The following is a 25,288-nucleotide window of genomic DNA, read 5'->3' as shown; positions in this document are numbered from 1 at the left end:
ATTTGGGGTTGTATTTCTGTGTGGATTTCATCCTGGTAGTTGACACACTGATCTAAAGGTTTATTTATGTATGTATTTATGTATCTATATTTAACTTTCAGTGAAATGTAAATAATAAGGGAGCATTAATCTCAATTTTCACAAGGCAAGGTAGTAGGTATTTGCATGCAAGTTTTAACTGTAGAAAAAAAAATTATTTGTTTTAGAGATATTCAGAAAAGATACCTAGCCAGTTCTTCAAATGGTATCCATCAACATAAGGGGTGAGGTGTGGAAGCGCAGAAATTAAATTCACAATTTATAAGTCCTAAAGGAAAGAAGCAAAATGAATAATTGAGTCACCATCAGTAACAGACAAGGAAGGATAAAAAGTGCTGATGTGTTTCTCTTTGCCATGTGAGGGCTGCCCTAGTTTACAGCTTTCCAGTTCCTTGAAGTCACAGGAGGAGGCTCAAGAGTGCAAAAAGTGGTGTGGGCATGGACAACACCAGATGAAAGCAGTTGGACTGGGTTTGGCCTTAGTCTTTTTTTCTCTCTTTTCTCTCTTCTATTTATGAAGGTCCCATCAGTGTGCATTGGGTGAGGTCAAGTTTTCAATTATTGGATACAGTCAATTACATCAGTGAGCATAAGAGAAAACTTTTATTTAACCTGTCTGGTTGTAAAAATTTTTAAGTTTCTTTTTTACAAAACTGTGTACTTTAATCCTTTCTATTGTAACTCTTTACATTTTGTGATAGGTGCTTTGAAAGCACTTCTATGTGTGTGACAGGAATTATATTTCTTATGCACACATCCTCCCCATTGTGATAAAATATGCAATTATGAAATTTCAAAGTTTCTCAAAATGTTCACATTTTAAAGTGAGTGGATTTAATCCACTGATAGATGGATGAAAAGTTCATTTGTTAACTGCATTCTCCTGCTTGATTGGTATTGAATGTTTCACCACCAGTTGAGTCCTATATGATTATTTTGGTGATTTATTGCATTTGCTTCAGATATAAAGCAGCTCTTTGCTCCAACACAGAAGGCTTTTTTGTCCTGTGAACTTCAACTGCTCTTGGTGTAACGCTGAATAGCCAGAGGATATGTTGCATTTGAAACACTCTTACTTTGTTTATTTTTCACTGTAATTACGACAAATATGTCACCTTAATAACAAAGAATAATATGTTCTAGTATCTTACATAACTCTTGTTTGCAGTGCAGTGCATTTTATGTACTGTACTTCCCATATTATTTCAATTAATGTTTTATCTTTCCAAATATTGAGTACTTGAACAAAAATCAAGCCAAAGTAGTTTGGGGTTTTTTCCCCTTTCTAACACCAGAACTGCTATCTAATCTTCGTATTTTTTAAAGCACAATTCATTATTTTAATCTTGTTAGTGTTCCAAGGAACTTCTTTATATAGCTCCAGTTTAATGTTGATCTGCAAGCATTATGTCTTAATATAAATGCCATCTGGTTCAGCTATATATATTTGTATAATGGCAACACCATGGAAAATCCTAAGTCAGAGTAAATGCATTAAATAAGATCAGAGTACTTCAGCAGGACAGGGTCCTGCCTGTTGTCAAGCACCAGCCAGTGTTTACCACAGAAGGTATCAGTTCTCTTGCATCGTTCTATAGAATTTTATCTAACTGAGTTTTATTCCAGGGGAAATGATATACATTTTCATAAAAGAAAATACTATATTATGACAGCATTAAATGAATCATCTTCAATTGCTTTTAAAATAGTTGATTTATAGCCTGCAATTGGAAGGCTATAAGTCAGGAAAATATTTTTGCTGTCAATAATGAAATATAGTTCATATATAAATAAAAAAATAAATCCATGTCTCTGTCTAAAGAGAGTGTGTAGGTATGAGTGCATGCATTTGTCACACCTGTAAAGATGAAGGTAATCTATGTGCAAGAACACATGCATGTTTTGGCCATATCAAGAAATACTAATAAAAATTGCTTCTCTAAAGTAAAAAGAAAACAAATTAACTAACCAACACACACTAAAATAAAATCTATCATAACAGAAAAGAATATTTTCTTGGAATGATTCATATTCACACATCCCTCAGTGAGACTTTCATATATTGGGTGACATTGGGAAATGTCATTGAAGAAAAGGCATTTCAGTTTAGCCTTGAGCAAACATACACATACTAGAAGAACTGTGCATATGTAAAGGCTTTTTCTTCTTCCAAAAGGGACCTGGTTTTGCTATATTCATAACTGAAGCTAAGCTTGGGCTAGTGAGGTGCTGCATGATAAGAACTTGGTTAGCAAACACATTGAGCGGTCGAATGACTTGAATAACAAAATCCCCAGCAGTGTGTTTCAGTGCAAACTGCATTTGTACTCTGCAAGGAGATCAATGCTTCACCCTCATTGATTTTCGTCAGTGGCAGAACCAGGATTATGCACAATGTGAAACTGTATCCCCAGACATATTCAATCTGATTTCCTAGTCAGTGCTAAAAAGGCATAGTGTTGTACTGAAAACATAAGGTGAGAGAAGTATAACATATCAAATTTATACTTCTGGCAAGCCTGCATGTTAAACAGATTCACCATCCTATGTGTCATGCAATCCATTCTATAAAAATATTCGTTTGGTGCTATAGAGTACATATACATATACATATACATATACATATACATATACATATACATATACATATACATATACATATACATATATATATGTTCAAAAACATTGTGCCAAAGAGAGAATTTGAAATGCATTTCACACACATCACTTTAAAATGTAGTACAGTTTTTCTCTGGTAGACTTCAGCTTTACAGTAAACACATGAAAAGAAATAATTTCTTCAAAAACTTCATAGCAGGAATGTAGTACATCTTCAGAACTTAAATAACCTTGTAATTTACAATGTATGCTGGTTTTCAAAAAGTAATAATTACAGTAAAATATACCAGTGGGAAATGACAGCTGACAGGATCTTTGTTCTGATCTGCAATTTCCCCCTGTTTGTAGCTTCTCAGAGAAGCCATGGGAACACTATCAAATGCTGCTCAGCTTTACTTGAAGCTGAACACAGGGATGAATTAAATTAGCTCAGCTCAGACTTCTCCTAAGCTATTTGTTGGTGGGCATAGCAAAAAAAAAGAAATAGAGGAGAAAGAAAGAGCAATGGTGGCTCAAACAAGAAAATTTTCTCTCTTCAGCTTCTGCCATACCAGTCTTTGGAGAAGCAAATATCACTCCCAGAAACTCTAAGATGCTTATGGAAAAGGGCCAAAATAATGGATGTCCTAGAGAGGCATGTGTGTACCTTAAAGATATTTACCTGGAAAATGAGCACTTCCTACATTTTGCATTTTAAGATCACAGTAATTTTTTTCTGTCTGTGTTTATCTAATGCCACCAATCAGCTAGGCATGTATGCACATCTCCATCAGGTTTCACGTCATGAAAATTTAGTAAATGGCAACTAAGAAGCTTGAAGTTACTGCAAAATAAAACTCGGGGCAGACAAATTCATTAGGTTAATAATTCTTGGTTGAGCAAGTGGATAGGCTTTTCAAATTTATTTCTACAGGACCATGTGAATGGATACCCAGAGCAACTCTTGAAGTCATTACAGAAAAAATCCTGATTTCCTTAAATTGATGTTAAAAGGGAGTTGTATGTTACTTGTGAGATAAAGAGTGGCAAGCAGGACACTGGAATACTTCTATCAAGTGCTGAAGATCTGAATAAATGTGGTGAGAGTAAGAAGTATCTTGGAAGCAAAGTGTTCCCTTAAACATGGGAAAGTATTCCTCTGTTATAATGTAGCACAAACAAAAGCCTAGACAGGGACCTTATTGTTTGTTATTTCTTTAGTCCTGGATATTTCAGTTGATATTGAATATTTGATCAGGAAAGCATTTATTAGTCTACTTGGCCTCTAAACATGAAACAAAATCCACTGGCCTATGTTCTTAAATACTTTTGCTGTAAGTGGGCAGATAAACGCACATGTTTAAGTACTTTCAAAAAATAAGAGCTTAGTTTTCATACAAACTCTTGGAAAAACTGAAAATCTTTCCACTGTTCCCCATTCATCAAGCTTGGTACTTCATTCTTGAAAAACCACTTTAAAAACCTGTTCCTAAGGTGACTCTAGTTCCATGCTAAAGGTAGACACTGTATCAGTTCACTGAAAATTATCTTATTACTGGGGAAATTGCATTTTTAGGACCTGGTACATTTGAACTAGATGATATCAGTTTAAACAAACAATGTAAAGTAATTTGATAATGAATAAGTAGGAGGCTGCACAGAGAAAACTAACACCATTGTTTAACCTCAAAACTATGCTAATAAGTAGGGTGATAGACATGAAACTCTGGATAATGGAGCTTTTATTCTAGCCCACCAGGCTGTCTCAGGGGACTCTTAAGTGGATTTGTTATGCCATGACTAAATGTAGCTCCAGTCCAGTATTTTGCATAGCCTAAAGTATCTTGTTGCAGTATATTCTGACATGTATCTAACTAGATCTTTTTTGGAAGAAAATATATTTTCAGTTAGAAAGGAGGCATAAGTGCATGTTATTACATACTATTTATTTGCTTGCATGCAAAATGGAAGACTCTTCCAGAAATAACATCTTTGTGAAAAAGACTATCAGTACAAGAATATCAGAGTGTCTTTCGAAAACTAAAGCGATCCTTTTGAAAAAAAAAAAGAAAAAAAAATTAAAAATATCATGAACTAATGAATGTACGCATATGCACATGTGTTTGTCTGAACCAAAGCCGATGCTAATACATACTCTAAGAATTATCTGAACACACTTTAGGTTGGATTCATCTACAGTTACTTGGCATTGACTGGTTGCTGTATTTCATTTATTTTTACAACAGCCACACTCTGCCAATAAAAGATCAAACACTTTTGGTTGCTGGGTTGAAGTTTTTAAAAGTACTTGATGTTACTCTTGAATCTGCTCTCAGTTACAGCTCACTAAAGGGTCTGGCCCAGTGGTGGGTCTATAAATACAAACATAAGCTGAAAAAGCTGCTTCCAAAGCAGAATGCACAAATCTGAAGTTAAGTGATTTTCACTCCACTCTATCTTGTTTATGCAGTTTCCAGTTCTGAAAGTGGGTGGTTATGCAGAATGAAAAAAATATTAAAAATCTTGTTTGTGTACTGTGTCCAATTTTCTGTTGGCCTTTTACAGCACAGAATTACATTGCACTTAAAAAGCACTTAGATGAACTCATTCCAGTTTCCCATACATACAAAGAAGTGTGTTTTTAGATAAACTATATTAAAATGAAGACAGAAAAGCAGGAGATTGTATGTTATGATTTTAATTTGATTACTGTCAGTTAACTTTTTATCTACTTTTTTACTTCTCCCTAAAACTATTTAAATACAGAGGACAAGACAAACTGAAGAAACAATATAGCTTCTTTGGAAAAAAAAAAATTTAAATCAGCTTTTCTTATCTTCTCATACCTGTCATTGCAGTATCATTTCTGTTGGATAGAAACCTGATCTTCCAGTCATTCATAATAATTAAAATCCTTTTGTTTATTCTAAGAACATGGGGCTCCATGGTCAGTGCCTGGCATAATTCCAAATCAAGCACAGTGAAAAGCCTTGTAACAACCGTTAGCCTGTCTAGGCCTGGCTCAGCTGCCAGAGCAGGTGCCCGCTCAGTGAAAATTTCACTGTCCTTTTTTTTTTAAATTCCACAGACCCCACCACAACCATTTAACTAGCAGGCTGTATATGGAAGCCTTTATATTTGAAAGCTACGCAAGAGTGTGGTCCCATGCACTGGCTATAAGGAAGAGCATTATTCTACTCCTGTCCCATGTCCCGGAGGAAAATTTCTTCCTCTTTTTTATTCTGTGACTGTTTTTTTCCCTTCACCTTTCCATCACACTCTCCTTGTTCCTACACCTTATGCAGCTCCTCCTCTTCATATTTCGTGTTCAGGTTTATTTCCATGTCCTTTTGATGCCAGAGGCATGAGTGTGCAGCTGGCTTTGCATGCCCTTCTCACCAGGTTCTCTTTGGACTCTCCTGGAGGGATGACTTGCCTCACAGTGTATTGGGTGGCCACCTCTCCTAAAAGCAGTCCCGCTGTGGTGACAGAAGCCTGCACATGAAGTTCACTCAGGCAGTGCCTCACAGAGGGCCCCAGGGACAGGATGGAGGGCAGTTACATTTGCTCTAACTGCATTTACCTCATCCTTCCTTCAAGTGCAACATTCTTCACTCTAGTATGCTGAACCTGACATTGCGGACAGACAGCATCCATTAGTGTTCCAAATATTAGCTAAAAATTGCTACATATGGTTTTGCCACAGTTTCACTTTTATCTGATCAAAGCAGATGATGGAAGGAGCAGTCTGCACAGACTCAATTGCATCCGCACAGCAGGTGCAATTCACATGTGCAGGATAAGAAAATGTGACTCTAACAACCAAAAAACACCTGCTTCCTGGCATGTCCTGCTCATTATGTACTGCATTAATGAAGGGAATCTTCCTCTTACACAAATTGCCTTTGGTTGAAGCAACTTTCTTCATTCTGCCTTCATTCTATCTACTTAACCTTTCCTGCAAGAAAATCCTATCAAATTTTGCCAAAAAAGTATTTCTGAATTACAGCTCAATTAACAGCCTATATTTCCAATCAGTAATGTACAGGTGTTCCAGTGTCTGGTTCGATGATTTTGAGTCCTAGGAATTATACAAGAAAAGTCTTAGGCATATGGTAACAGTAAGGATCTCTGACTGTAGTGCATTTAAATCAAACAATATCCTCATTAACATCCAGGAAACAGAGCCATCCTCTAATGTTCAATAATGCACCACATAGTGAATGGAAAGTTATTATGTCCCAGATGCAAATAGTTTCTTTCACTTATTTTTTTAGCTCAGTATGCAGTTAAGCATACCAGGGTAAATGAGAGAAAGACTAAAAGTGCACGTAAATAACCACACATGTCAAATTATATCGAGATCCTCCAAATTATACCTAAGTCTCTTAATTCCATAATGCTCAGTAGCATTGCATTAATTATTCCCTAAATCTGTGTTGAAGTGTATCTAAATCCCAGTTTAATGTATTTAGTCTTATATTTCTATCATTCTGGAGTATATTATAAAGTCATTACCAGCCTAATATAAATAAAGAAATTCTGGGCAGGGAAGCAGTGATGCTGGAGATGTAAGTTGAGATGGATTAGTTAATTGTTTTCCTTGTTTATTTTCCTCTTCTTCATTAAATCAATATCTGTTCTAAGAGATGGCAGGAAGAATTTGTACAGTATTTGAGTCAACACAACACATTTAACTTATAGGAATTTGAATGTATTTCTTAAGCCTTCAGTGGTAACTCCTTACAATATCAGTGGCCACAGAGCAAAAAATGGAACAGAACATGAAAACACTGCATAGCCCATAATTCACATTTCTGTAAGTGGAGGACTTTCCAATAAAATTCAGACACTTGAGAGGTATGGAAACTGCCGTGGCTCAATAAAGTTGATTGAGTGCCCTCACCCCCTTCATATAGTACTGGCTGAGGATGGGGGCTGGGGTGGGGGGAGGAGGGGAGGAGAGATAGCGAGGAAATAAAAAACAAAACAAAGCAAAACAAACCACCCTAAAGATTTAACTGTTAGGTCTCCAGATTTAGTCTTCTGAAAATTCCCAAAAAGTCTACAAATCTCATCACACTGCAAACAACTAGAGGCGGTGCTAGATGTCGTGAATGACAGGCGTACTAAACCGAAATAGAGTGCTTGATTGATTTGGTATATGACTGAAGGCTTCTCTTTTCTGCAATCAATAACATAAACCTTTTCACTTTCTTGTCTCTCCTGCAGCTCCCTAATATTGCCTCTCTGCTGGGTGCTACACTTTTCTGGGAAAAGTTGCCCAATATATTGTTCGGAGATTAGTTTCCTCAGGGATCTTGATTCTGCAAATAATTGCTACCAATCCTAGTGCCAGACAGAATGAAATTACCCTTCATGGAATTTAAGAAAACCATTTTGTTCAAATTATTTTCATGATCTGACTCTTAATTTTCCTTAACATAGCATTAGGAATGCTTCACCTTAAGTTATAAAAAATTTGCATAGCAGGGGTTCTATATTTTATGTCAAGGTATTGAGACAGATAAGAACAATGAGGGGCAGATGCCTGAACACGACGTCATATGAAAATATTCATTTGTGCCTAAATCTCTGCAGTGACTTGATACTTGTCTTGCCACAGTTGCTATTTGTTCATCTGATAGCAGAGCAAGATAATTGTGATGGCAGAGAGGAAACAGAAAGGGCTCTTCTGGGGAATGTAACCTGTTGAAAGACAGAATGATCATCAGCAGGCAAATTAAAACAAAGACGTGTGTGGGGCAAGAAAAGATTATGGGAGAAGGTAACACAACCCTGTCCTGTGATGCCTGAGCTGGCTAGAAATGTCCTCTCTTGAAGGCCTTCTCTCTGCCTTTTTTCTCAGTGGACAAAAAAATGTGAAAAAAAGATACATTTTGAGAAGATAAGTGGTGTCATAGTACGTGTTTGAAAAAGGGGATTTGGTATGTGATTTTCAGAGATGCAAAATCCTTCTATTTGAGCTGTGTGTCCTCACATATGTAAGTTACAGCTGAGAATTTGATTTTTGTTTTGTGTTGATGTTGAGGAAGGAAATCGGCTATGTCATCAGTCACACATGTCCCTGACAAGTCTTTCTATCTGAAAAAAAGCCAAACTAACTTTCAAGTCTGCCATCTGTACTGGAGGAAAAATACTCTATATTTTAACAGCATAATCTTGTTCTGCTTAGTTATTGCAATGCTTAGCTGCAGGGGAAATTAAAAGAATTGTGCTGGATTTGGCTGGGATGTAGCTAGTTTCCTTCATAGTGGCCGGTACGGAGCTGCTTTTGACTTGTGCTGAGCACAGGGTTGATAACACAGAGATGTTTTTGTTGTTGCTCAGCAGGGCTTACACAGAGCCAAGGCCTTTTCTGCTGTTTGTGCTGCCACACTGGTGAGAAGTTGGGGGTTCATGAGAGGCTGGGAGGAGACACAGCTGGGACAGGTGACCCAAACTGACCAAAGGGATTTGCAGACCCTGTGACATCATGCTCAGTACGTAAAGCTGAGGGGAAGAAAGAGAAAGGGGGAAATGTTTGGATTCATGGCATTTGTCTATTGAAATAAGCACTGCACATGATGGGGCCCTGCTCTCCTGGAGATGGCTGAACACCTGCCTGTCTGTGGGGAGCAGTGAAGGAATTCCTTGTTTTGCTTGCATACATGGATTTTGCTTTCCCTAATAATGTGTCTCTATATCAGCCCATGCGGCTTCTAGCTTTTACCCTTCCCGTTCTCTCCCCAAACCTGCTGGTGGGGGCTGACTAGGGCTTGGTGTTAGCTGGGGTTAAACCATGACAGGAACCCAAACAAGTTGTTTTGAAATCCCTGCTTTCAAGGTGAGGTAGAAGAAACAATGTTGTGACTTTGGTCAAGTTGAAATGTTAAGCTGCTGTCAGGTGAAGTTGTAAAATGTAGTGTTCCCATTTACCTCTCAACTTCAGAGAAAGAAGCATGCTGTGACATAGTGAACATTTTGATCCCTGAGAACTTTCTTCAAATTTCAGAAAATAACCATGACCTCTTTGGATCTTTAAACTACAGTCTGGATAAAATGAAATGAACATGGAGTTGAATTTAATTTCTGATCTTTGTCCAGCCAATCTCAACATTTTAACCTTATCTCTGTAGTTGAGACATCTGAAGAAAAGTGTCTAGGGAAAGCTCCCAGGTGGTGACTCTGTGCTGGCACTTTGTGTGCCCTTTCAGTCATTTAGGTCTCACAGATCAGCTTATAGCAGAATATTATCCAGACTAGAGCCTCAGTGCAGTTTTCTACATTTGTTTCTTCTGTTCCTTCATCAGAAAGCCTGGCATGTATTTTGTATGAAGTCACCTTTGCACTGTCTTTGTTGCTCTGCAAAATATAAAAAGCGTCATTAAACTGAGTTTCTAATTTCCACATCTATTTCTGTGGTCATTCCCCAGTACATTGCTTTTAGCACACGCTTCCCCAGCAGTAAGCGGTGGAGAAGATTATTTGTAGATTGTTCAACACATATTTCCTTCCCTGATTGTTTTCCTGACTTTTCTGGCCATAACTAATCAATAATACCACTGATCTGAGAGAAGCCAAAAATAGTTTGGATACTTGGCTTTTGACAAAGTCACTTCTTTGTCTGGGTGGAGGGAGACTCCTTAGTGTGAAGCCAGCACAAAAAAAAAAAAACAAAAAAAAAGTTAATTCATGCCCTACCTTTGCAGGGTAGCCCTTTGTTCTCTGTGAGCTCAAATGTGTTTCAAAACAGCACTGTTTTTCCTTCCAATACTGAGCTCCTCTTGTTGTCCTGCTGCTGCAACCCCTCTCTTGACTTTGCCTGTCTTCCTCTCAGTGTCTTCTGTGAGAGCATGAGCTAAGCCTGCATTTGTATTTATAGCTTGCATTTAATTGAAAGTTTTGGATGTTTGCAATGAGAAACTGAAAATTAAACAGCTGTGTCTTGACAGCTTTGGAAGTGCTGCTCATTGAACTCCCTGAGCAATTCAGAAAACATCTCGGCTGAGGAACAAAACATGGCTTATGTGGCTGTGTTACAGCAGTTGGAGGAAAACACTGCTGCTATGAAGGCTTTATATTACTTTGCATAACTGGCATCACAACCTTTGTTTAATATTCAAGCAAGATTATACAGATAAAGAAAGAAGGCAAGAGGGAGGAAAACTTAAGCAAGCTATGGTTAAGACAGTCTAAAGGTCAAAATTGTAATATTAAATAAATCTTACATGCTTTTATAAACCTTAATTTATTGTCTACGTGCAACTGACATTTAAGCTTTGGGTTTAATACCAAGTACTTCAAAGTATTCTTGTAGAAGAATAGTCGATAACCCTCTTACACAGTATAATTGGAATTCTGCATGTTAGAACATTTGGTTTCTGAAAGATTTTTGTAAATGTTAATAGCTGTCTTTTAAAATGGTGTAAGTGTGAAATGCTATGAAAAGCAAAGGTTTAAATGTCACCATGTCTATAATTTTCATATTGTAAAAACTAAATAAGTTTTACAATATGAAAAACCTAAAAGGCCTGCTGCAAGTTTGAAGATATAAGCTAGCTCATTATTAGTTTTTTGAAAATGATATGACAGACACATTTTTTAAAACTGTGCATTTTAGTCTAAAATGTAAAGTTGAACATTTAATTGTCTGGAAATGTTGCTACTGTCAAGTCTTCCTACTTAAAATCCATGATCTGAGTCTGGCAATAGAAGGATTTGTCTGGGAAGCCTCCTAGAGTTTTGTCAGAAGTATTCTCTTCATACGGACCCACTGGCACTCAGACTGAAACTACTCATATCTGTCGTGGTTGCGTGTTATGATTTGTACCTACTAACAGGGTGCTCTGGTACATCAGTAGGACGGGAATGGAAAACACAGATGGTTTAACCTCAAACATGGGAATGCATGTTTTTGCATTCCCTTGGGTGAATTCATCATGCCATGAAGTTTGGAGAACTAAAACTTGAAAAATAAATGTTTTCGTAGCCTAACCCTCTGAATTCTTTGTTAATATAAAGTCAATAGTGCAGCAATGAACATGCCACAAAAAACAAGAGACAACTATTTATGACTTATTTATCCTGCCATATTTCAGTATATTTTAACAACAAAGAGGTGGCTCAAGACAGTCACAGTCTCAGCACTTTTTTTGACTGTTACCGAAGGTATCAATTTATCTTCCAACCTGCCTAAATCAAAAGGAATAAAAGCTTTTTCTTTAGAAAAGAAAAAAACCAATGCATTATAAAGAGCAGAAAACATAAACATAAATCACAAACAAAGAACACCTTGTCCTCTCATGTGGATTTTAGGAAGCAAAAACAATATTTTCCTAATGTACCGTAATAATAAGGGTTTATTCTAAGCAAAAAAAGGATAAGATAATCTTTGTGTGTTAAAAAAAAAAAAAGAACTATTTCAAGTGTCATTGCAAAGTATGGAAATCCTCACTCCCTAAGCTGATTTCTTTAAGTAAACTTATTTGCAAGACTTTTATGAAAAGAATGTGTGAATAGTTTCCACAATTTTGGCACTCACATACAGGAACAAAACATAAAAGGGAAAGAGTTCACAGCCTGCAAACAGCTACAGTACAGGGGACAGGAGCATATATCAGGACAGACTCTCACAATTGGTAGTTAGTAGATTTATCATAGCAGAAAAACTTGTGTAACTTGAGTTGCTGAAGGTTTTTAAGTACCTCCAGATCAGAAAAGGTGTGTGATGTGTTCTAATGGCTTTTACCATACCCTGTGGATCTCAGGTCTGAAAATTCTGGGAATGGAGGTGGAGGCAGGGAGAAATCTGGGAATGAGTGGCAGAAAAAGAAGAGAGCATGTCAGTCTTCACATAGATGATGTCACCACGAAGGGTTGGACAAAAAAAAAGATGTTCTACAAGACTGGAATTAGTATAGCATCGTAAGGTCTGAAGTTTAGAAGAAGAGGTTTTCTGATATTCTTTTTCAAGGTTTCTTATTAGAGACTGTCATGTTGCTTCTATGGAACACAAGAGTCTCGATCTATTTTTGTACTCTTCTTATTCTCCTAAAAATTAGCCAGAAATAATACAAGGAAAACAGGCTATAATTTTGCAAGGTATCTTGTGCCCAGCTGCTCTAGAAAACTGAAACTCTATCAGACAGAAACTAAAGCATGGTTATATTAGTTTAGGTTTTATAAAAGATACTGAATGGACAATAAGCAAAAATCTGAGAGTTTTGTTTTTCTGTCAAAGAATGTTTAGGGCACCTCTCAGCTATTGCCTTTAGGTATATACACCTATTATTGTCAAAAGAGATTTATAATGTATTCATTTATAATTTGCAGGTTTTTAATTCTCCTATTCTCTACAGATATTATCATTCTAGAAATTTACAGCACTTGAAAATATGTTACACATCCTGAAAACCATGCCACTGACCTTGTATAATGGCCCATTTTCTCCTGTAAGAAAATATTTTTTAAAAATTATAGGGGCAATATAAAAGACAGCTGCTAGTGCTAAGTTTCTTATTTACAATAACAAGGGAAACCTTCATTATATGCAGAATCCAGAAGGTTAATATGAACATGCAGTAAATGTTAGCTAAGTATATTATGTTAGAAAAGGACATTTGTTCATTTCACATCCTGAATGATGCATGATTTTATAATGCCATTTCTCAGTCTTTTCATTTTCCTTTTTTTTTGTCCAACTTCCATCTTTTCAGTCAAAGGAAATCATCAAGTGACCTTGAAATCTGCACTGGTATTTTCCTGGCAGAGAAAGAATCTCACTTTTCTCATTTGCAAAAATGAATAACAATTTGATCATTCTTAAAACTTCTAAAAGGTTAATTATGCTCTCTCCATGAGCACTGAATAAAAACCTGCTTTATCTCTGCCCAAATGAAACCCACAGGGCTCTCATTCTCTCTAACTCTGCCTGGAGACGAAATCCTGCAAGCTGTCAATTAACTCCTATCAGCTCATAGATCTGCGTGAGCTGCAGATGATTTTTTCATCCAAAAACTATGACAGCTCTCATTTGCCAGAGCTGTTGGGTGACTTTAAAAAATTCACAGCAGGAAAGTGTTATCTGGCTTTGGGCTCGCTGGAGAGAAAGAGTGAGAAAATGAGAGGCATAAAGGTCCTGGGTTATGGAGAGTTCATTTCTAGCTCCAAGATTTCCGTCTGGTTGCAAAACCCCACTTGAACTTGAATTGCACGTTATAAACAATAATAGAAACTGAACATGGACACGTACCACAGAGATGTCTCCTTGAGTGTTTGGGTTTGGTTCTGGGTTTGGTTTTTTTATTTTTGTGTATTGCTGTAAAATAACAGTCAGCCACAGAGGAGACGATTACTGGCAGAGTACAGAATTAGTAGAACAGGCACCCCAATGTGAAGTATTTAGCCTGCTGATATTATTTCCTGGTTGAAGAATGGCTTTTAAATTCAGAATAGTAATCCGAAAAGGAAAGAATGAGAGACCATAGGAGTACTGTGTCATTTACTGTGCAAGATGGATGTTGCTTCCAAATGGATAGAAAAAGAAAAAATTGCACTGAGCGTTCAGTGATCACTATAGTTCTGCCCACTTGTTTTATTTTCATATTGTAGGGTAAATTCTTGAAGAGTCAGCTGCAATAACTTGCAACAAAGCCATAAGAACAGGGGCTGATGGCTCTATTTGTGTTAGAAACTGGAGCTGAAGTAATCAATTTTAGGTCTATTATAAAGTGATAGTGTTACAACCAGCACATGCATGGGACTTGGAAATCTGGCATTTGCTCCTGGCCCTGCTTTGACCTGAGGAAAGCTGTTCATTCTCCCACTGTGATACCACTGGGTTAGCTGTAAATACCAATGCCTAATCTTGTATACAGACAAAAAACCAGCTCAGGTACACCTCAGCATCCACTGCTAGACACGTGGAACATTCGATTAGCAAATGGAAACTACAATTTTTTTACTGGAAAGAAAAAGAATTGATCCATCTCTTTCGTTCGTAATTTCTGTAAATTAAAATGGAAGCTCTTAGGGACAGATGCATTGAGATCTTCTCTTGGAAGTTTTTGTTCTAAAAACTAAAAGAAGGTAGGAGTAAATTCATTACTTTTATTTGTGAAAACAATTTGTGAGCTAATTTAAAAAATAAAATTAGTCCTGATGTAAATTCACATTTATACGATCTTCCTTTTCTGTTTCTGTCTTTTTCAAATTTTCCTGAAATGATGAAGCTGCCACCAGGTAAATCATTCTCAAGATTAGTTAGTTGACTGATCTCAGCACAGAGCAGGGTGCATTATCCACCAGAAGTATCTGAGTTGTAATAAACTTTTAATCTGAATGCACTAGGAGAGTCACATTGTTGTTAAATACACCAGGATTTCATATGATTTCTAACAACATTCATAAATGAGGGATTCCTGGACAGTCTGCAAGCCTAAAATCAGACTCAATCAATTGACAGAAAGGGGGAATCAATAGTAAAATAAAGTGAGCTAAAGGATAACTATATTGGGAACGACTTTTGAAAGAACAAATGTTCCTGCAGAGCTATCTGCTAATGTGGTACTTGATTTTGGGGACAGTACGGGATTCCTTTCCAGCCTTGCAATTTATCTTAAAATATTGTTAGTGTAAGTACTCTGAGGGTTTTGGCTGTGATTCAATTAGCAATGTGAAATGAAATTATGGATCTTTTTATTTTTGACAAATTTCTGAAACAGATTTCAATGTGATGTATTAAAACATTTCCATGAGGCTTTATCTTCTTCTCATGAAGCAGGAGTACAAACTAACTGTCATGGAATATGTGTTGTTTATAGGACAATATTCTTCCACTTCCTTGAAAAAAAACTAATGAAGACTGCAAATTCACAATGATTTAATTACATTTTAAATGCACCAAGAAGCTGTAATGAAAAGATTTAAGCATGTTAATTATGCTATCAATATTACCTAATGCAGAGAGAAAAGGAAAACTTACTAGGCAGTAAGTAACTTAAATGGCTGACATAATGTGAAATATACAAGCATTGTCTGATTTTATTTTCAGGTTCTGAAAAGTAACCATAGAAATTTTCAGCTCAAGATTCCCTATAGCAACACATATTTTAAATTTTCAGGAAAAGTCTTGGACACCAGAGCTGAGAGCACAGTATCACTTAACAATGTTACAGTGGTAGAATAAATATGAGAAATTAAAATCCAATGTGTAAAACCTCTGAACACCTAGTAAACTATTACATATTTTTATTTTTTGACCTGATAGTCTGTGTATGAAGAAATACCTATTCTGGCTTTTTGTCTGTTACTTTCCTGTTCCCTTCCTTTCTGATAATTTCTATCCTAGTTTATCCAGTTGCAATCTGCATGTGCCTGGCTACTGTCTTTGAGGTAAGCATAGCTAGTTTCTACCTAAAATAATCAAAATTCAGATAGATCAGTAGTTTTTGTTTGTTTGTTTGTTTGTTTGTTTGTTTTTAGTTAATGAACCAGAAAAGTGACAGAAAAAAAACCAAACAGACTAATATAGGAAAAACATCAAATAGTTCAATGAGATAAGTGTTTAAAATTTATCTGCCTGAGGTACCTGGCTCATCACTATGGTATATGCAGCTCATTCATTAACGGTGTGATTTTTGGGACCCATCAAGTAAACAAAATCAAAGGTAGCAGGATCAGGACAGTTCAGACAATGGAGGAGGTGGCTTTAATCAGTCTGGGAGCGCATGGACCGGCCGGGTCTCACACTTCAGGCCATGGGTTCAGCCTCCAGCAGAAGGCCTGGCCTCTGCCTGGTGTTTTAAATGCCAAAAGGAAAGAACGTGTACAGGGAACAAGTAAGATGCTTTTGTGTGGAGGCTGATACACCTTGCTGCGTTACAGATCTAAAAATTCTCCTCATTACAGATGAACCAGTGTCACTCTGGAGTCCTCAGAGTGAGTACAGAAAGACATCAACAGCACATTTGTGGGAATTCCAGCTCCTCTGCCCTTGTCACCAGCATGCCTCATTGCTCCATGTAGTCACTGGACTTGCAGGTAGGTTCAGCTGTTATTTCCAGGCGCTCGTAGGACATTTCTTCAATATTAAATGTAGTTGGAGCTTTTAGGGAAAAAAAAAATTTGAAAAGCTCCTGGGAGCCAAAAGTAGTGTCAAACTACTACATGCCTTGTCCTATGGAATTAGCGTTTCATGTGCTTTTATCTCAAAAGGCGGGGCAGAATTTGGAAACAAGGGCTTATATTAAATGTTTGCTGTAACAGGAGATGCAGTGCATCTGCAATGCCCTGCACTTATATGTGCCTGCCAGGTGCAAACGTGGACTTGTGAGAAGGTTTCAGATGTTTCCTATTATTTGTCAGTTCAGTGCAAATATGCCAGTGCAAAGCCACCTTTTATGCAGAACTCAAAAATGCTGGTGTATATTCAAGTATTTATTTTGAATTTGCATACCATATTTTTAAATGCAAAGTAGGAACATATGTGCCCCTAGAACATTTCTGCAAGTGCTCATAAACAGAACTAGTAAGTACACTCAGCTCTTCTGCCAATGACAAATTGGTTTTCCTGATTTTCTATTTTGCTTCTTGTTGTGGTTTGTTGTGGTTTTTTTGTCTCAAGGCATTTTGAATTCCAGATTATGTTTTGTCCAGATAATCATTTATGTAGTATTCCATGTTTCTAATAAATAGCTAGATTTGTGGAATGTATTAGAGATGTAATCATGCTGGTATTACATTTCTATCCAGTTTCCATTATAATTAGGAAAAAATTCCCTTTGATTTCAGGGACAGTTCTATCAGACCAGAAGCACTTAATTTTTTAAAACAATGTTAAGTGCTGCTGTCTGCTGACATTGTTTCCCAAACACCAACGATTGTTCATTGACCCAGATGTGAACTTGTTTTTTTTCTGCCTCTGTTTATAGACACCCTTTCTCTGTTATGCTTATCTACCCTACTCAGAGACCTATTTGACTTGCTGAGATGTTGTGATGGACCAAATTAGAAAGCCTGTGAAAATTGGTTTTACCTGAGTATGTCAAAATCAGTACTAAAAAAGGCACAAAATTAACATTTACATAGATCACGGACCTGTACTTTACATTCCTGCCATTGCTCAACTGTTGCAAAGAAGTGTGGTACTTGAAAAAGAAAAAAAAGCAGCCCACTTTGCAATGCCTAGACATGGGAATGGATGCCACTCTCTGCTGCTCAGTACCTCAACGTAGCAAGGCAACGCATTATGTTTCAGAAAATTCACAGTCATTTCCAAAAGCCTGTCCATAATTGTGTGCAAAGTTCATCCTTAAAGGACACAGAGACTGTTCTGTCTAGCAAACAAATCACTTTTTTCTTTCTTTTCCTTTTTTATTTTTTCTTTATTTTTAGGGTTTTTTTTTCCCCCAACCTGACAAGCCTGTGAAAGCTGGAAAGGAAACAGAAACAAAATAGAAAGAGAGGCATTCCTTCCTATCTGCAGTCTGCTTCAGATGTAATGATTATGATTATAATCAACACTGACTTTTCACAATACAGGGATTTTTGACCACAGTTGGGTTCTACATGAACTTGCTCTTATACACATAAACACTGTTAATGTGCCACAGGAAAGCTGCATGATGCTTCAGACTTTCCATGCCAGATGTGTTTGCAACACGGTCCCGACACTAAAAAATGTAAGGTACACAATGATACTAAAGACTTTTCTGCTTCATAAGTGCTATTTTGCTTGTGTAAATGAGCACATGTCCTTTCTTCTCTATTATTCATTTAATGACTGTTCAGAATAACTAGGGAGAAATTATGCTCTCAGGAAATACATCAGTTCAGAAACTAAAGAAGCATTGGCATTTATTTTGTTCACATTGTAACTATTTTTAAATTATCTCTGAGCTTTCTAACTAAGTGAAAATTTCGGAAAAGTCAGAACTCTCTACCAGATAAGTACATTTCACTCCAAACTCAGCACAAAAGCTACATTTTATCAGGAATGAGATAACAGACAAAAAATAAAGCATATGCTCCCTTGTGATAGATTATATGATATGATATCACCTTTGAGATCTGTCCTGTTTTCAGAATACTGTAAAACTGACTATCATTGTGGTCAAAGCTCAGCAGTTGTCTTGAATTTTTGGAGGGTTATCTTCAATTATGAGTGTTTTCCTGTGACACAAGGGACACAGAAACAGCCTCTGTGTGGGGAAGCATCTAAAGCCTTCATTACTGCAGTAGGGCAGTGTATATCAAATCAGTAAAGAGTTTCATGGCAAATGCATGGATGAACATTTCGGATTTCTTTTTTTCCCTATGAATTTTTAGACCAGGTCAGTGCACACCTGCTCCTGTGTGCTCACCAAAACGTATTGAGGAACAGATCTGGTGGCTGTGCCCTATGCTGGTTCTATGAAATTACCACGTTTATCCAAAATATAAATATGTATTTTGGAGAGATATACTTTAAAACATGTTGAGCAAACAATTGAGCTGACACATTTGAGTAGTGAGTAGGAGAAAGGAGCAGAGTAGAGGTGAACACTGAGATAAGACACCCTCTTGAATAGGATCTGCATTTACATCACTTTTATTCAGCTCTTTTTGCAAATATCAAATCACATCCGTACTGGTAACTGATGTATGTAACTGGCTTGGAAGCATAAACACTGCAAAATGTAAAAATAAACCTGGTCGTTGTCCTGGTGCTTTCACTAACATAGAAATCTGTGAATTTAGAAACTGCACGCAGCAGTGAACTTCAGCTAGTGAACTTCATAGATTTCTGTCCCACATTCACTCTATTTTCTGTAGACTGGTATTTATAACTTCAAATATCAAAAGCAAAAAGATTTCAAGAAAAGATTTGAGGTACAAAATGTCTAAAATAATTGGAATAATTTTAGTCCTAAATTACATCAGACTGAACTATTTTCAATTGTAGATTCTTTGCAGAGGTGCTCAATGCCTGATCATTGGTTGCCTTGATAGTTATCTTACTGATAATAGCAATTAATATCTGACTGATTTGGCCTGACTTGGTGCTCAGTTGATTGTACTTATTGCCTGCTCCTTCCATCTTCTTGAGATGATTTCAGGCAGTTCCTCTGCCTGAAAAATACAGGCTGATACCACTGTCCAGAGCTGGAGATAGGGGCAACTTAGAAAGCCACAGTGCTCTATCTTCATGTTCAGTCGGGTCAGATGCAGAGAGAACCCTTACAGTTTCATGCTGCAACCATTAAATCTGTAGTGGATGGTCCTTCTCTTTTCTGTACAGCACATAGGATTTGAATACCAGAGGAGCTGCATCCCCCTAGTCTGCCTTGCACTCCACTTTAGGATTCTACAGCTCCTCTCGCTGAGCACAGGGAGTACCTTTCCCCTCTGCTGAGAAGCGTAGATGATTTTACTGCACAACATCCCTTGCCCATCAGATAGGTATTAATACACTTGTAAGCAGTCACTGTGTGACACACAAGGTTTGACATTATACAGAGCTTTCTGGAAGGATTTTTTATCCAGAAAAAAAAATGTTATAATGGATTTCCATAGCAACTTTCTTGCACAAAGGCTATTCCATGTGTGAAAGTATTGTCTTTAAAGAATAGGGAGGCTTACATTGTGTTTAGACTAGGACAAAGATAAATGCACCAGAAAGGCAGCATGGCCTCTTGGAAATTGTTTCTGTGTAGGCAAGAGGAGAATGTCATGCAGTGTTGTGCAACTGGACATGGGCTGTGTTTTGTGCTGTGCAGAAAATTGATTGCAGTCTTCTGAGTACATTTACGATAACATTTGCTGGCAAAATCATTAATCTGACTGTACTGACTATTGTGCAACATCTACCTCTTCAACATCTGTGAACAACACATATCATTAAATTACTGTGCTGTAAGAAACGCTGTTAAAAGCAAATTTTAATGGTTATTTCTTAGCAGCTCTGAGGGAGCGCTGGCAATCATATTGCTTCTTCACGGGAGCTAGATGGCTTGAATCACTCAGAGAGGCTTTGCAGCAGTGGAAGATAGGTTACTGAATTTAAATGATCCAGTACAATCATTAGAATTCCTGAAAATGTCTACAAGTCAGTGCACACAGGTATTTTCAGATTACCCCTTGAATACAGGAAGATTGGCAATGAAAAAAAAAAAGAGATGGATATGAAAAGACTGCTAGGCAGCCTTTCTCTGTTACAATAATAGACCCAATTCTTGAGTTGCTAACTACTTTTTGCTGCTATTTAGCAGTTACAGCTTCAAGAGAAATAAACAGCACATACTAGAAAAGCAAACCGTTGTTGCATTCATGACCTTATACCAAACATCCTTCATACTGAGCTCGACTGACTGGCATGCAGATTTGTTTCATAAACAAAAAGTAGTGTTTTCTCTCTAAACAATTCATTGTGAGCAATTTGTCATTGCAAACAGCTTCTGGCAGTTGACCAACTCCTTTCAGATAATCCTTCTTTAAACCAACTGGCCATTAAAATCTTGCCTCCCAACAATGGCACCAATTAGTTTCTAATGAATAATTTGTCTGGATTACTGTATTTGCTGGATGAGATGGAATGAAGCTTGTATGTCATAAGCAAAATTGTTAACACTAATTTATCATTTAATTGCCTTTCTCCTCATCTAAATAATCCTGGGTCATTTTTAACTCTCTTTTTCATGGGCAGCAACTGAATCCATAGCATTTATAAGGCCAGAGGAATGTGTTTGACTAGAGCTATTGATTAGGTCCTATATACACATACTTCAAAATTTAGGTCATTATTTCCCCTTTATTGTGTGGAAAAAACACAGTAAGTTCACAGAAGTAGTAAATAATTAGGATTTAAATTCAGCACAAAAATAGTGAAAGAACATGCAAGCATCACAGTAAATATAAAGTAATTAATGTTTGAAAATAGGTAAATAGACATTATGAGTCTACTAAGTTCATATTTCTGGAATGTGGAACTACTAATTATAACTTGGAACAGAAGAATATGGATATTCACATTTACACTACATTCTTTAAAAGTCTTAAAATATGTCTTATATTTCTTTCTTTTACCCTTTTTTTTCTCTCAATCAGCAGATTTTTAATTTTCTTCTAATGGCTGTAGGTGTGTTTAGTGAAATGAATTTATATTAGCTGTATGTGTCTGAAAAAAGACTTAAAAAGAAGGAGTTGAAAATAGAACACCTAAAATTCAACTCATATTGTGATCAATGGTGATCAATTTTTGTTCAGCTTCCTGTGTTCTCTGTGGTCTGAAAGAAGTCACGTCTGCAAGGTGTGACTCCATTTTCTAATCTGAAAAATAAAGACACCAATCTTTCTGATCTCCCAGGTGATGTCTGATGCTAACCTCATTGGTTTCTATGAAAGCCATAGGTAATTTGGAGATGAGAGCAACAGAAAGGTCTATAAATAAGATAAAATAAAATTTGTGAAGGAAGCATTGATTTTAGTCAGGACTGATAATATTTCTTGTCAATACTGACATATTAGTTTCATTTTCCATTATTGCTAGATATTTTAGTTAAGCTAAAAAAGCATAGCTTCTCAAACAGAGTTTGAGAGGCCTTATTTATTGGACTATAACCAAGTTCCAGTGGCTATGTAGCTCCAGGGTAAGCTGCAAAGGTTTATGTTATATAAATACACACAGGAGGTCTCTTTTTCTGTTTCAGCCTTCTAGACTACAGAATCAAGAACACAAACATCATAACTAGATGATGTGAATCAGAGAAACATTTTCCCTTGTAGAAAAACATTCACCTCTCATTGGTTGTCCATTCCCTTGTCTGTGCTCTATGACACTGCAGCTTTGTAAAGAAACAAAAATTGCATGAAGGGTATATTGCCTGAGATAATTAAGGCTGTTGTAATTTTCAGATTTCTCTTGCATTGAAAATTAACAAGTCAATAAGAGTTTGGAAGGCTAAAGGGCTGGAGATGAGGTCACAGTGTTTCTTTGTTCTTCCGGTCTCATCATTCGTTAATAATTACTATGGAAGGGATCAAAGAACCTGAAAAGAATTGCATTCTCACTGCCAAATGCTACAGCAGTGACAGCAAAAAAAAAAAAATTAGACAGTATGGAAACAGAAAATGAGAGTCTAACAATTTCTCTGTCATATTACAAGGTTGATCCTTGATACATTAGTGCACCTGAACCACAGGGACTATATTTTTATCCATGTCCGCAATCCTTTCTAGCAATTCCACAAGGTGTCTGCAGTAGAAAAGTTGCTTTAAAAAGACCCAGAGAAAAGCCCTGTGTTAAAGTGCAAGATAGCCTTTACCCACTTACAACAAGTGCTGATTCTCCGACCAAATGGCAACCACAAATCTGCTGGAACTGGCGGCAGGCAGCTGGCAGAGTTAGAACCATGCTAGCCTCATTGCTAGGTCCTGAGGAAAACAGGGGAGTTGCAACTTCTTGGATTGAGTGGCACTAATGTATCTTCATGCGTTAGCTGTCTTAAAATATTTTTCACTAAAGCCAGCAAAATCTACAGCGTGAAAAACCAGTTGAGAGCATTTGATTCCAAAGGAATTGCACAAGATTCTCGCCAGAATGAATATGTGCAAAGAAACACAGTCTTGATGCATTTTTTCTACTTTTCAATTTTCTTGTATATTCCTGAAATTAAAGACGTTGTGATTAAATAGACATAATGTCTGTGAATATGGATGCCTAAATGCGTATCCATACACATACACATAATTTATATTTATGCTTAACTACATATCTGGCTTCCTTCTGTTATCCAGTACTGTATGCAATCCAATCCTGTACGCAACAAGACTCCCAGAAAAACTCTACAAGAAAAATTCTCTAAGAAAAAATATACACGAGGCATATCCAGGACTAATTTCTTTCCTGTTTTGCTCAGAGTAGGATTTTATGCTTTCGTAAATCACATAGACAGTTTTCTCTTATTTACCTATGTTGTTAATATTTATTCAAGGATAAAAAGTATGCACTTTTATTAATATTTATGCAACATCATTGAAAGTGACAGTTTACTTAAATGTTAAGGACAATTGAAAGCTTTTTATGAGCACAATCCCTTTTAAAATAGAATGCACTTATAATTATAACTTTTGTATCCAAATACAGTTAACTGACAATTCAGAAGTAATTAGTAATAAAAGCTGATTATCATATGGTTTGCATCATGTCTCTGTGTGTTTTAAATCGCCTACTTCCTTCAGTACAATCAGTCTTTGGGGCTAATCTCTCCCACGTGAGTAATGCTATAAAATTGCCTTCACTACAGAGCAAAAGAGAAATTGTTTAAGTAAAGGTAGAGACTGTATAAATCATAAACCACTCTCTCAGATAAAGGCCATTAGGTAGGTCTGTGTACAAATTTGACACTTTGTTTCCTTGCCTTTGACAGCCGTTTAGAAAGGCTTAAATATACAAGATCTGACTAAAGCTTTCAAAAATTCATCATGGAATATTTGTTAACCTTGTTCTCCGTGATAGCTGTAGAACAAAGATAATACTCTTCAAATGGAGATAAATTACAGTCTTTCAAAAGATTATCACCAGTCTTAATCGAGTTTGCTCCTACAGCTGAACGGTCAGTGACCTTGTTACTCGCACAATAAACATACCTGCTGTTTTACGCTCACAGGGAGCAGGTTTACTCCAACCAGGCAGCTGAGAACAGCTCCACAGGTTTGTTATGGTTCTAACTTCTGCAGATAAGGCAGGAAATCCAGCTGGTTGAAGAACAATCTTTGAATTACTTAAATACCAGAATTTGTGAGACTTATTTAAATTCCTAATGGAGCCTGTGCATACAGATCAGCTGTCCTACAGACATGCTGGATGCTCAGCAGATGTAAATCAGCATGGCCCTGGAGATTTCCAGGGCATCATACACACCTACTCCACTTCAGCTGAGAGGCTGCCCAGGCAGCTGGCTGCCCTTTCCTTCAGCAACAAAGGGATTCTTAACATGCAGCTATGTGCCTTTTCAACGACCTCTCTTTGGTTTTGTTTTATCTCAGCTAAGAGTGCTCTTACACCTCCCTATTTGACATAAACATTTCAGCACCCATTTCTCATATTATAACACATTGGCTTGACAGGAACTGCACTGCAGGGAGTTGGCACTCGAGCCAGTTATGCCCTGGCTCTCTTTCTTTGCAGAGATGTTGGGGTGGAGATTAGATTTTCATTATCTCCTAATGGCATTAAGTCCTGCACTGTATGAGTCTGGAATTGTCCATACCAGCCCACACTCAGCAGAATTGAATTAAACATCACAGGTTTAATATGCAGTTTTTGCAGAGAGAGCACTTTTCTTTTTTTTTTTTTTTTTTTTTTTCCCTATTAGCAACATGACCTTTATTGGAATGAGCACCTCTTGATGTTTCACAATGGCACAGCATGGTAAAGGATGAAGCTGGGGTGAAGGAACAGCTCTGTCTCCTCTGAAGCAGCCTGTGCACTCGTGAGCACAGCTGTCTGAGCACAGTTCAGTCAGTCCTGACATGAAAGGTAAGCCAAGGCCACTGTAAAATAAAGCATTTGGCATTACAGCCACTGCATGCACTGGAGCTATGACACTCTCTGCTTTCTTCTTTTTAGTTTAATAGCTGTTTGGTTTACTGAGTATTTCTTTCATACTTT

Source organism: Ammospiza caudacuta, chromosome Z (genome assembly GCF_027887145.1).
Source record: "Ammospiza caudacuta isolate bAmmCau1 chromosome Z, bAmmCau1.pri, whole genome shotgun sequence".
Classification (NCBI taxonomy): domain Eukaryota; kingdom Metazoa; phylum Chordata; class Aves; order Passeriformes; family Passerellidae; genus Ammospiza; species Ammospiza caudacuta.
This window is presented reverse-complemented; position numbering follows the sequence as displayed.